The 13,899-nt window shown below is 37.5% G+C and overlaps 1 protein-coding gene across 2 annotated transcripts in view; it reads left to right on the forward strand.

Moving 5' to 3' along the window:
- The first annotated feature begins 10,447 nt into the window (after positions 1–10,447).
- Positions 10,448–13,899, forward strand: part of LOC148940672 (peptidyl-prolyl cis-trans isomerase H) — a 34,093-nt gene continuing 30,641 nt past the window's right edge. The window contains exon 1 of one of the 2 annotated variants that reach the window (XM_089105347.1): positions 10,448–10,502. The gene's annotated coding sequence lies outside the window, so the exon portion shown is untranslated. The other variant, XM_089105346.1, reaches the window with a different exon arrangement.

The raw sequence follows: 13,899 nt of genomic DNA on the forward strand, positions 1-13,899 counted from the left end.
TTAGTTGCTATCCAATCACTTTCAACTATTAAAAAAGGCACTAGCCCTTTCAATTTCCAATTGAATGAGCCCTTTTGAAGTTTCTATGACAACACTTTCGATAAAAACTTTATATACCCCCAGGGCATAACTTACAACCCTTGCCCTGATGGCTGTGGGGGGAGGGGTTGTCATCCTTAAAGACCTAATTTCCAAAACTTTCAACTACGTTGAATAAAATGGTTATCTAAACATTTTTATTGGATGTGTTTGGGGATAGGGTGGGCGTGAGAGGGGGGTTAGTTGCCTTCAAATCACTTTTGACTATTAAAAAGGGTACTAGCCCTTTGAATTTCAAATTGAATGAGCCCTTTTTCAAGTTTCTACGACAAAGATTTCAATTAAAACCTTATATGACCCCAAGGCATAACTTATAACCCTTGCCCTGAAGACTTTGGGTGGAGTTTCCTGCTCAAAGGTATACTTTCCTGAACTTTGAACGTCGTGGGACAAATTCGCTATCTCAAAATTTTTATTGGATGTGTTTGGGGAAATGGTGGGTGTGGAAGGGGTGTTTGTTGCCTTCCAATCACTTTCGACTATTAAAAACGGCAATAGCCATTTCAATTTCCGATCTAATGATCCGTTTTTAAAGTTTCTACGACAACACCTTCTATAAAAACCTTATATGCCCCCATGGCATAACTTACAAGCCTTGCCCCGAGGGTTGTGGGGGAGTATCCTCCTCAAAAACATATTTTCTATCTGGAAATCAACTACGCTGATCAAAATGGCTATCTCAAAATTTTGATTGGATGTGTTTGGGAGAATGATGGGCTTGTGGGGGCTAATTGCCTTCCAATCACTTTCAACTATTGAAAAGGGCACTAGCCCATTGAATTTCCAATCGAAAGAGCCTTTTTTGAAGTTTCTACGACAACACCTTCTATAAAAATCTTATTTGCCCCCAGGGCATAACTTACAACCTTGCCCTGAGGGTTGTGGGGGAGTGTCCTCCTCAAAACATATTTTCTATCTGGAAATCAACTACGCAAATGGCTCTCTCAAAATATTGATTGCATGTGTTTGGGGGAATGATGGTGGCGTGGGAAGGGGGGCGAGCTGCCCTCCAATCACTTTCGACTATTAAAAGGGCACTAGCCCTTTGAATTTTCCAATCGAATGAGCCATTTTTGAAGTTTCTACGACAACGCGTTATATAAAAACTTTATATGCCCCCTGGGTATAATTTACAACCCTTGCCCTGAGGGCTGTGGGGGGGTTGTCATCCTCAAAGACCTAATTTCCAGAACTTAAAACTATGTTGAATAAAATGGCTATCTCAAAGTTTTGATTAGATGTGTTTGGGGAAAAGGTGGGCGTGAGATTCGGGTTAGTCGCCTTCCAATCACTTTCGACTATTGAAAAGGACACAAGCCACTCCAATTTCCAATTGAATGAGCCCTTTTCGAAGTTTCTACGACAACTTCTTTGATACGAAGTGCCCTGCTCTAGAGGAAAAAATTAATAAGTAATACATTGTGCCAACATTGTTCTTACATGCCCCCAGGGCATAACTTGAAACCCTTGCCCTGAGGGTTGTGGGGGAGTGTCCTCCTCTTTACTTTGTCCCCGTTTCTTGTCTCGTTCTCGAGTGTCCAAGGTCTTTACTTAAGCAGCTTGATCGCGCTGCCTATGATTTATACAACAACTTCCTATATAAACCTTATATGCCCCCAGGGCATAACTTACAACCTTTATACCTAGGGCTCTGAGGGGGTTATCATCCTAAAAGTCCTAACTTCCAGAACGTTCAACTACGTTGAACAAAATGAATATCTCAAAATTTTGATTGGATGTTTTTTGGAAAATTGTGGGCGTGAGAGGGGCCTTAGTCGCTATCCAATCACTTTCAACTATTAAAAAAGGCACTAGCCCTTTCAATTTCCGATTGAATGAGCCCTTTTGAAGTGTCTACGACAACACTCTCAATAAAAACATTATATGCCCCCAGGGCATAACTTACAACCCTTGCAATGAGGCCTCTGAGGGGGTTATCATCCTAAAAGATCTAATTTCCAGAACTTTTAACTACGTTGAACAAAATGGATATCTCAAAATTTTGATTGGATGTGTTTGGGGAAATAGTGGGCGTGAGAGGGGCGTTAGTTGCTATCCAATCACTTTCAACTATTAAAAAAGGCACTAGCCCTTTCAATATCTAATTGAATGAGCCCTTTTGAAGTTTCTATGAAAACACTTTCAATAAAACTTTATATGCCCCTAGGACTTAACTTACAACCCTTGCCCTGATGGCTGTGGGGGGAGGGGTTGTCATCCTTAAAGACCTAATGTCCAAAACTTTCAACTACGTTGAATAAAATGGTTATCTCAACATTTTTGATTGGATGTGTTAGGGGATAAGGTGGGCGTGAGAGGGGGGTTAGTTGACCTCAAATCACTTTTGACTATTAAAAAGGGTACTAGCCATTTGAATTTCAAATTGAATGAGCCCTTTTTCAAGTTTCTACGACAAAGATTTCAATAAAAACCTTATATGCCCCCATGGCATAACTTATAACCCTTGCCCTGAAGACTTTGGGGTGGAGTTTCCTGCTCAAAGGTATAATTTCCTGAACCTTGAAGGTCGTGGGACAAAGTGGCTATCACAAAATTTGTATTGGATGTGTTTGGGGAAATTGTGGGCGTGAAAAGGGTGTTGCCCTCCAATCCCTGTTGAGTATTATACAGAGCGCTAGCTAATTCAATTTCTAGTTGAAAGAGCCCCTTTTGGAGTCCCTACAACACCTCCTTCTATAAGAAAATTATTTGCCCCCAGGGCGTAACTTGTAACCCTTGGCCTGAGGTCAGTGGGAGAGTGTCCTCCTCAAAAACATATTTCCTATCCGGAAATTAACTACGCTGAACAAAATCGCTACCTCAAACTTTTGATTGGACGAGTTTGGGGGGATGATGGGCGTGGGGGGGCTAGTTGCCCTCCAATCACTTTCGACTATTAAATAGGGCACTAGCCCATTGAATTTCCAATCGAATGAGCCTTTTTTGAAGTTTCTACGACAACACCTTCTATAAAAATATTATATGCCCCCAGGGCTAACTTACAACCCTTGCCCCGAGGGTTTATGGGGAGTGTCCTCCTCAAAAACATATTTTCTATATGGAAATCAACTACGCTGAACAAAATGGCTCTCTCAAAATATTGATTGGATGTGTTTGGTAGAATGATGGGCGTGGGAGGGGGGGGGGGCGAGCTGCCCTCCAATCACTTTCGACTATTAAAAGGGCACTAGCCATTTGAATTTTCCAATCGAATGAGCCATTTTTGAAGTTTCTACTACAATGCGTGATATAAAAACTTTATATGCCCCCTGGGCATAATTTACAACCCTTGCCCTGAGGGCTGTGGGGGAAGGGGGTTGTCATCCTCAAAGACCTAATTTCCAGAACTTAAAACTACGTTGAATAAAATGGCTATCTCAAAGTTTTGATTATATGTGTTTGGGGAAAAGGTGGGCGTGAGAGGCGGGTTAGTTGCCCTCTAATCACTTTCGACTATTAAAAAGAGCACTAGCCCTTTGAATTTCCAATTGAATGAGCCTGTTTTGAAGTTTTTACGACAACACCTTCTATAGAAAACCCTATATACCCCCAGGGCATAACTTAAAACCCTTGCCCTAAGGGGTGGGGGGACTGTCCTCCTCAAAAACATTATTTCTATCTGGAAATCAACTACGCTGAACAAAATGGCTATCTCAAAATTTTGATTAGATGTGTTTCTGGAAATGGTGGGCGTGGAAGGGGTGTTAGTCGCCTTCCAATCACTTTCGACTATTAAAAAGGGCACAAGCCACTCCAATTTCCAATTGAATCAGCCCTTTTTGAAGTTTCTACGACAACGTCTTTGATACGAAGTGCCCTGCTCTAAAGGAAAAAATTAATAAGTAATACATTGTGCCAACATTGTTCTTACATGCCCCCAGGGCATAACTTGAAACCCTTGCCCTGAGGGTTGTGGGGGAGTGTCCTCCTCTTTACTTAGTCCCCATTTCTTGTCTCGTTCTCGAGTGTCCCTGCTCTTTACTTAGGCAGCGCGACCGCGCTGCCTATGATTTATGCAACAACATTCTATATAAACTTTATATGCCCCCCTGGGCATAACTTACAACCCTCGCACTGAGGGCTCTGAGGGGGTTATCATCCTAAAATATCTAATTTCCAGAACGTTCAACTACGTTGAACAAAATGGATATCTAAAAATTTTGATTGGATGTGTTTTGGAAAATGGTGGGTGTGAGAGGGGCGTTAGTCGCTATCCAATCACTTTCAACTATTAAAAAAGGCACTAGCTCTTTCAATTTCCAATTAAATGAGCCCTTTCGCAGTTTCTAAGACAACGCTTTCAATAAAACTTTATTTGTCCCCAGGGCATAACTTACAACCCTAGCACTGAGTGCTCTGAGGAGTTAGGTTCTGGAAACCTAATTTCCAGAACTTCAATTCCCCCTCAGAGCCCTTGCACTGAGGGCTCTGAGGGGGTTATCATCCTAAAAGATATAATTTTCAGAACGTTCAACTACGTTGAACAAAATGGATATCTCAAAATTTTGATTGGATGTGTTTGGGAAAATGGTGGGCGTGAGAGGGGCGTTAGTCGCTATCCAATCACTTTCAACTATAAAAAAGGCACTAGCCATTTCAATTTCCAATTGAATGAGCCCTTTTGAAGTGTCTACGACAATGCTTTCAATAAAAACTGTATATGTCCCCAGGGCATAACTTACAACCCTTGCCCTGAGGGCTGTGGGGGGAGGGGTTGTCATCCTTAAAGACCTAATTTCCAAAAATTTCAACTACGTTGAATAAAATGGCTATCTAAAATTTTTGATTGGATATGTTTGGGGGAAAGGTGGGCGTGAGAGGTGGGTTAGTTGCCCTCCAAACACTTTCGACTATTAAAAAGGGTACTAGCCCTTTGAATTTCAAATCGAATGAGCCCTATTTCAAGTTTCTACGACAAAGATTTCAATAAAAACCTTATATGCCCCCAGGGCATAACTTATAACCCTTGCCCTGAAGACTGTGGAGGGAGTGTAATGCTCAAAGGTATAATTTCCTGAACTTTGAACGTCGTGGGACAATTTAGCTATCTCAATATTTTTATTGGATGTGTTTTGGGAAATGGTGGGCATGGAAGGGGTGTTAGTTGCCTTTCAGTCACTTTCGACTATTAAAAAGGGCACTAGCCATTTCAATTTTCAATCGAATGAGCCCTTTTTGAAGTTTCTACGACAACACATTCTATAAGAACCTTATATGCCCCCAGGACATAATTTACAACCCTTGCCCCGAGGGTTCTGGGGGATTGTCCTCCTCAAAAACATATTTTCTGTCTGGAAATCAACTATGCTGAACAAAATGGCTATCTCAAAATTTGATTGGATCTGTTTGGGGGAATGATGGGGGTGGGGGGGCTTGTTGCCCTCCAATCACTTTCGACTATTAAAAACGGCACTAGCCCTTTGCATTTCCAATCGAATGAGCCTTTTTTGAAGTTTCTACAACAAAACCTTCTATAAAAAAACTTATATGCCCCCAGGGCACAACTTACAACCCTTGCCCTAAGGACTGTGGGAGACTGTCCTCCTCAAAACATAATTTCTATCTGTGAAATCAACTACGCTGAACAAAATGGTTATCTCAAAATTTTGATTGGATGTGTTTTTGAATGGTGGGGGTAGGGGGGGGGGCTAGTTGCCCACCAATCACTTTTGACTATTAAAAAGGGCATTAGCCCTTTGAATTTCCAATCAAATGATTCTATTTTGAAGTTTCTACAACAACGCCTTCTATAGAAACCTTATATTCCCCCAGGGCATAACTTACAACCCTTGCCCTGAAGGCTGTGGGGGAATGTCCTCCTCAAAAACATAATTTCTATCTGGAAGTCAATTATGCTAAACAAAATGGCTATCTCAAAATTTTTATTGGATGACTTTCGGGAAATGGTGGGCATGGAAGGGGTGTTAGTTGCCTTCCAATAACTTTCGACTATTAAAAAGGTCAAAAGCCACTCCAATTTCCAATTGAATGACCTCTTTTCGACGGTTCTAGGACAACTTCTTTGATACGAAGTGCCCTGCTCTAAAGGAAAAAAATAATAAATGATACATTGTGTCAACATTGTTCCTATATGCCCTCAGGGCATAACTTAAAAGCCTTGCCCCGAGGGTTGTGGGGGAGTGTCCTCCTCAAAAACATATTTTCTATCTGGAAATCAACTACGCTGAACAAAATGGCTATCTTAAAATTTTATTAGATGTGTTTGGGGGAATGATGGGCATGGGGTGGTGCTAGTTGCCCTCCAATCACTTTCGACTATTAAAAAGGGCACTAGCCACTCAAATTTCTAATTGAATGAGCCCTTTTCGAAGTTTCTATGACAACTCCTTTGATACAAAGTGCCCGGGTATGGAGAAAGAAAAAAAAATAAATAATACATTGTGCCCACATTGTTCTTTACTTAGGCAGCGCTATCGCGCTGCCTATGACTAACTCTAAATAAGGGAACTGCAGGGTTATAACTCCTTTCTTATTCAAAAAATTGCTTCTAATGTTGGGTTTAGCTTCATTTTACTAAACTAATTTGTTTCTAATGTCATAAGATTACAAGCAATGATTTTTGAAAATTACAGGTTCTAGTGTCCATTTCACAGGCTGAAAGCTACTAGAAGACAATTAGCCTTCCTCTCGGTTTGGTTTTTGTTATCTGGTCCTCCTCTAACCAATCTTATACTGAATAAAACTTGTAAGATATTTGTTTTGTTGGAAAACTTGAAAATATCTTGTTTAAAAACTTAGAATGGTTGGTATAAACCATAGTATAAAGATAATAGCAGTAAGTTTGTCGCAGATCATTTCTGGTCTTCATTCTCGGTGCGTACAAATAGCTCCTCCCACTTCCTCTTGCATTAGCAGTTAAGTATGTATTTGTCAATCAATGAAAAATGGTTCGAAATTGTATTGTTTGTAATTGCGAAAGCAGAAAGAAACTTGGTGAGCCGGCGAAGTGGTTTACAACTGTCCCATCTCACAGGTATGAATTAATTTATATACAAATTATGACTTAATCTATTATTTATACACAGTGGACTTAACTGAATAGCCTACGTAGGATTTCTAAAAAGGGGGGCGAGGGGTTGATGAAATTTGTGAAAATAAGGACATTTCTAGTGTTAACTTCTAATTAATACTGCAACAGGGAAATAGCCAAAATTTCATAGCGGAGAGGGACCCCGAAGTGGCGGGAGTATTTGAAATTTGCCACAAAATGTTTAACCACAAAGGGGCAACCTAACAGTTTTAGCACAGATGATCTATTAGGTTTCACAATAGTCTGTGGTTTTAGATAGTAATTTTGGGCCATGGAGTGCCAAAACTTCTTCTTATTGTTTTTTTTCATTGGTAAGGAAAAATATTCCCTTTAACTTCCATTTTATTTTTTTTCCTTTTAATTTCAGTTAGTTGTCATTTAATTTTTCCTCTTTTATGCTCTTTTTTGGGCCATAGAAATGTCATTCAAAATTTGATAGAGGATCTTTGTTTTTCTTCTAATAAATGGTGGAGTAGCTGTCAGTGGCGGATCCAGGGGAGGGGCGAGGGGGGCGTGCGCCCCCCCTAACGTAGTCTAAAGAACTGTAATTTACTTAATTTATGGAAGTTTGCGTTAATTGAACTTGCTCCCAAGTTTATTGGATCAACCTATTTCCCCCCCCTTAAAACAATCCTGGATCCGCCACAGATAGCTGTGATGGTTTATCATTTTTTTTATTTTCAAGTCGTGATATTTGTTTTCTCAGATTGTAGTTTAAGTGTGACTTGAAAAAGGCTAATTACCTGTTTTGGTGGAGAGCCAAGATAAGAGCTATTTTTGGTGTGTACAAAATTTTTTGTATAAAATTCTTAGACCTTTCCTGAACTTTAAGGAATAAACACCTCTGTTTGAAAATCTTGGCACTTTGTGAATTTAGATAGCGATAAGGGTTCCTGATTGAGACCCATTTTAGGACTTGGGTTCTAATTATTGGTTGCTGTGGTAAAATTACCCTGGAACACGTATTTTGGCAGAAACTATCTTAAAATGCCTATAAAACCGACTTGAGACTTCGAACCCTACTTGTAATTCCTAAAAACATCTAATAATAACATTGCACTACTAATTACCAATTTTCATATATGTATTGGAATAAATTAATTTAAAATTAGTTTCTTTAAAATTTAGTGTTCCAACATTTCTTTTCTCCGAAAATGCTGAAGAGAATGCCACAAACATAGATCGTAGCTTTTGATTACCCTATGATAAACACAACTAATAGTGGTTCAGACACTAACTCTTTCAAATAATTTATTTGGCAAAACTAGTGGAAAACCAATAAGACAGCTATATCATTTAATCTGTTTATCACAACCTGAATAGAATAAGTTTCACGAGAACTCTCGCCACTGCCAGTAAACTTTTCTTTACGATGTCTCCAGGGACTAGGGCATAGGAAACGTCAACTAGAATTTTAAGTATCAATATGAAAGCACCTTTATAATAAAAAACGAGTATTTAGAGTATCAGCGTGAAAGAACATTTGAAATCAAAAATTAGTGGGAATAAAATAACTAAAATGAGGAAGTGCGTCCAAATTCAATTTATGTAATGATGTAACATAAATTTAAGTAAGAAAAAAAGTGAAAATAGATTGTGATTTTGCTAATGATTGCATAGGATTTAAGATAATGGAAGTTTTGGTATCAATTTTGTTTTTAGTATGATGGTTATGTATGAATATTTATTTGTCCATTGCCAAAAGTTCAAAGAAAAAATATGAAAAATATGAACGGAAATGTTAGAGCGCATTTTTGCGTCACTGGCCCAGTCACTGAAGACGTCACCAAATATTCTTGTGGGACACCAGTGAGCTCAGTGGATGTTTTTGCGTTGCTGAGTCGTTGTGTGATGTCACCAGTGAGCTTCTCAGTCACTGGGCTTCAAGAGCTCCAGTCAGAGAAATCGATGAAAAGACACGTAAAGTTAAGCAGTCACTGGCCCAGTGACTGGTTAACATAGTTACAGCTATTAACATAGTGGCGCAAAAATACACTCTTAGCTTTTCTTGCTCTTTTCTTCTTTGAATTGTAGTCAACCCTCAACTAATAAAACATAAAAATTGAATTCAGACCCACTCAAGAATTGCAAACTGCTTGGCTGATTTATCGTCTATGAGCCTACAAATTATTGCAACAACACAAAATAGTTGAACTAAACAATTGAAGGCTTCTCCACCACATTGCAGTTGAATGTCTGTCTCTTTCCTCTTCATTGCCAAGTATTTCGCACCAAAAATCACTGGGTGATCTTCGCTTATCAGTGATAAGAATAAGAATATTAAAATTTCTCACACACAGATAGAGACAAACACGTTTACGTTTTTCACCACACAGAATGATTCTTGCATCCAATAATTGCCGCTTGCGAAGTTAAGATGAAAATCTTAACTGACAGAAAAAGGATATCTATGCATATCTACATTTACAGTTTTCCTTTCGGTTTTTTGTCTGAAAAAATTGTTTTTTGTAAAATAGTACTACTTAGCAAAAAAGGGCCATTTTTGTAAAAAAAATGTCCTAATAGGGTCAGGTGTCCCAAAAAGTGCAATTTAATAAAACGGTGTCGAAAATGACACTAAAGTATCACCGGTGGCAACCCTGCCTTCTATTGGTTCAATGAAGTTTTTCTATTCAGTTAAATCACGGAGATCTACCGGGACAGGCGCATTCGGGTTGGATAGATGCCTATGCTTATTCCAGCTAAAACTGGTTCCCTCTACTCTACTTCCACGCTAATCAGGGGCGAATCTAGGGTATGGGATGTATAATATTTTTTTCTCCACATTATTGGGGGGCAACTGCCCCCCTTCCCACCTCCAAACGACGCCCCTGACGCTAATAGGGGCGTTTTTTCACTCACGAATGTGCTTAGATCTTACATCTTTTGTCAGAAAACGCTTAAAAGTGAAATCTTTGAACAAAGATCTTACACCTTTGTCTTTTTTGTGCAAATGTCTAAATGATGAGTAGATCATCAAAGTTCTCTCACCATTGTTCTATATGGCAAAACACTGGCGGTCTTCACACTTTTTGCGAACATCAGTGAGCTGTAAGATTTTAGAACAAAGATGAGTTAAAAAACGATTATCTTTGCAGAAAGATATAAGATCTTAGATGTAAGTGTTAGTGCTAAAAAACGGGCCTAATAGTTCAGAAACTAAAAGGGTTAGAAAATTTCTAGATCACTCATTCTGTAGAACCATAAATTTCCTACAAAGTTCATAAAAAAAATACACCTTGTGCAGGCAAATATTCAAGGATCTAAAGTATACCAAAAAACGAATACACTTACTTCGTCAACAACGCTGGTTTAGCTATGTCAAAAACTTAAAACTTTCGCCTCATTTTAGGTTCTCATTCTATTCTAGATTTTATTTTATATCGCTAATAAGATTCTAAAGTAGGTGCCCAAAGTAGCACTAGCATTATGGTTTCTGACAGATAAATTTGGCTCCTTATTTCACGGAAAGCTAAAAATAGCAATTAGCCTAAGGAGCTTTGCTACCTTTAAAAGGTATTGTGCTTGACTCATACTAGTTAATGAAACTAGGCTAGTTAATGCACGTGCATCCCAAATTTAGCTTTCTAAGCAAAAATCCAGGCAAATTTTCAGTTTTTTTTCCTAAAATTCTACTTTAGCTACTTTTGGCTATCTTGGAAAGGGGTTAGGTTAGGAAAATGAAACTTTCAGGGAGGGGTCTACAGGCTAAAGTATGTCCTGGGAAGGAATTTTGGAGTACCTACCTTGCCTCCTCTCTCTAGAGGGTCCTGAAATTGGCCTACATGACAGGTCTCTACCTAGCCTATTGAATTTTTACAAAACAGTATTTTACCTTAATTTTCAGTTTTCAGTTTCTTTTTCTCTGGCTTTATTTCTGAAAATGCAATTCCTATTATTTGAGTAGAATTTTAAGCCATACCAATATTTTTTTTCAAAATTTGGGAAATATCTATTTAGCCTACATAGGACTATCCTTAAAACCTTATAAATTGGGATTGAGTAAAGTTAAAAAGCCAAAAACAATTTTATTGTACTTCATTTAAGCAGAAGATCTATTTTGCAAGGTTTCACTTATATAAGACAGATTTCTAAAGGTCAACTAAGGTCAGGACCCTCTAGAGAGAGGAGTAGAGGTAGGTACTTCAAAATACCTTCCCATGACACATTTTAGCCTGTAGGCCCACCCCTGAAAGTTTCATTTTCCTAACCTAATCCCTATCCAAGATAGCCAAAAGTAACTAAAGTAGAATTTTACTGTTTTTTTTATTTTCTTGTTTTGTTAGGTAGGGGATAAACACACCACTTGGTGCACATTTTTACATTATTTTACAATAGGCCTGTTTTTTTGCACTAAGATTCTTTCCAAGTATAGGCTACTAACCACAGTAAATATTTACACATTCACAGAACTAAATCTAGGAAGAAAATGAATACATGATTTAATGCCTTTATTAATAAGGTAAGTCCCTCAGTACTTGGCCAGTGCTTAATCTTGACCGGATATTCTGATTCTGATGGTTAGGACTAAACTAGTTGGGATTGACTTAGTATGATCTTGGAAAATATCAGGTTTTCAAACATTTGAATTCAGATAATAGTTGCCTCTACACCCTAGCCTATTCAAATACAATTATTTTGTTTCACAATAGGCCTACTTTTCTCAGATTAAATTTACCCAAGGTTGACTGTGTCTTTTGATTAGAATATGTATTATAACTTGAAGATCCTGTGTCAAAGATTAGACAGTGTCATATATAGTTAAAATATTCAAGCTAATCACATACTTGTTAAGAAGATTGACACATTAAATAAATAAAACAATCCACTTTCTAGGTAGGCCTAGTATGATAGAAATTTTACAATGATTTAGCTGTTAAAGCATAGAATATCTGGCTGAGTACTGGGTATCTTACCATACTCTTTCCAAATTCAATAATTGCTTTGCAGCAAATTCAATTTTGAGCCATTAAAGGGGCTCAAAACAGCACATAGTAACCAAAATGTTAAAAATATGTCTCTTAAGCTCTCTAGTGATAAAAATGCCATTTGTAGCTGAATCAGGAATGGAAATTACTATTTTCATAGTCTTAGTAGTAAAATGTTTTTAAGAAAAAACTTGCAGGAATTCTTAAAATGTGCCCAAAACCCATAGAAAAAGATATCACAGCAAAACTAAAAATACACCATTAGAATATCTATTGGTAAAGATTCTAAATATGAAACATACAGCTGTTACAGCCCCTACCTTGAACAACAAGGAAAATTATATTTTTGCATGGGTAACACTAATACATCCTTTTTTTCTTTTTTTGTTCTTTTTTTTTCTTTTTTATAACAGGTCACCAAAACATCATAGAGAATTTTTTAAGACTGTGTTTAAAAGCTAATTTTAATATCTAATTAGTTTTTAGTTTTTTTACATTTATGTTGTACTCCTATAAACTATAGATAAGGTAGGCCTAATATAGATAATAGGGTCCCATTAAAAGCTCAAAATGGAATTTGCCCTGGAAGGAATTATTGAATTTGGAAAGACCATAAAAGAGTTATCAAATAATATATTCACTTTCTTCCTAGCTAAATTGTGTTAATATATGCAAATTTACCCTAATCACTACCATTGCAAATCCCAGTATGATCTCCAGAAGGAAATGTTATGAAACTAAAAGAATGGAATTTTTAATACTATTTTAATGCTCTTTTTTATGTTTTAAGTCAGCTTTGTAACCAATAAAACAAGCATGAAGTTACAAATTCAAAAATGCTATTCTTTTTGTTTTATAGTCTTTCCTTCCAGAAACTCTACATTTTACCAAGAGTAGTAGCCTACCATTTGATTCTCAAATTTCATGCTTTTTCTAAATATTGATTAAAAAAAACTTTTGCCACAAAATAAGTTTTTCAAAGAAAAGTAAAGAACACAATTAAACCAAAAATAAGCAAATATAGAATAAAAAAATTTACCAAGCATAAAACTACTACCCCAAATCAGCATTGATAAATAACTTAAAGTACTTGTCACAGGGATCTGGGGGGTTATGTCAACCCTGGATGCAATGTTATATGTTCTTTGGACTATTTTAAACAAAATGGCCATCACACAAATTCAGTCAGATGTGTTTGGTGAAAGGATGGCTTGTTGGGGGTGGGGGACTTGTTGACCTCCATCACTTTTACTCTTAAAAGGGAACTAAAGATTCCAATTTCAACCAAATGAGACACCTCTAAAGTTTATACAACCATCCCTTCCATAAATCTTAAATGTCCCAGAGGCATAACTTACAACCTGTGCCTTTAGGCTCTGGTGGTTTGTATCAATTATAGGGGGAGGGGGCTGTTATGCAAAAGCAATGACAATGGAAAGAGTATCAAATATGATAGGAAAGAGTAACAAATATCATTTCTTGTTCAGCTCCCGTGCTTTGAACATCTAACCAAATATATAGCATTTGCAATTGGATTATATTTGAAGTGACAAAAAGGATAATTTATTGCACAACCCAAGTATATTTCATAAGGAATGTAATTGATTGTAATTCCTGACCTAGATGCAGTGTGAGATTATCTTTTTAGATTTTGAAATCTGATTAATTCAGTGACCTTGAAATTCGACTATTAAAAAGTGGGCACTATCCCTTTGAATTTCCAATCAAATGAGCCTTTTTTGAAGTTTCTACGACAACGCCTTCTATAAAAACCTTATCTGCCCCCAGGTCATATCTTAAAACCCTTGCCCTGAAGGTTGT

This window comes from Artemia sp. Qi Xiang Cuo, chromosome 19, assembly GCF_049724085.1.
Source record: "Artemia sp. Qi Xiang Cuo chromosome 19, ASM4972408v1, whole genome shotgun sequence".
Taxonomy (NCBI): Eukaryota; Metazoa; Arthropoda; class Branchiopoda; order Anostraca; family Artemiidae; genus Artemia; species Artemia sp. Qi Xiang Cuo.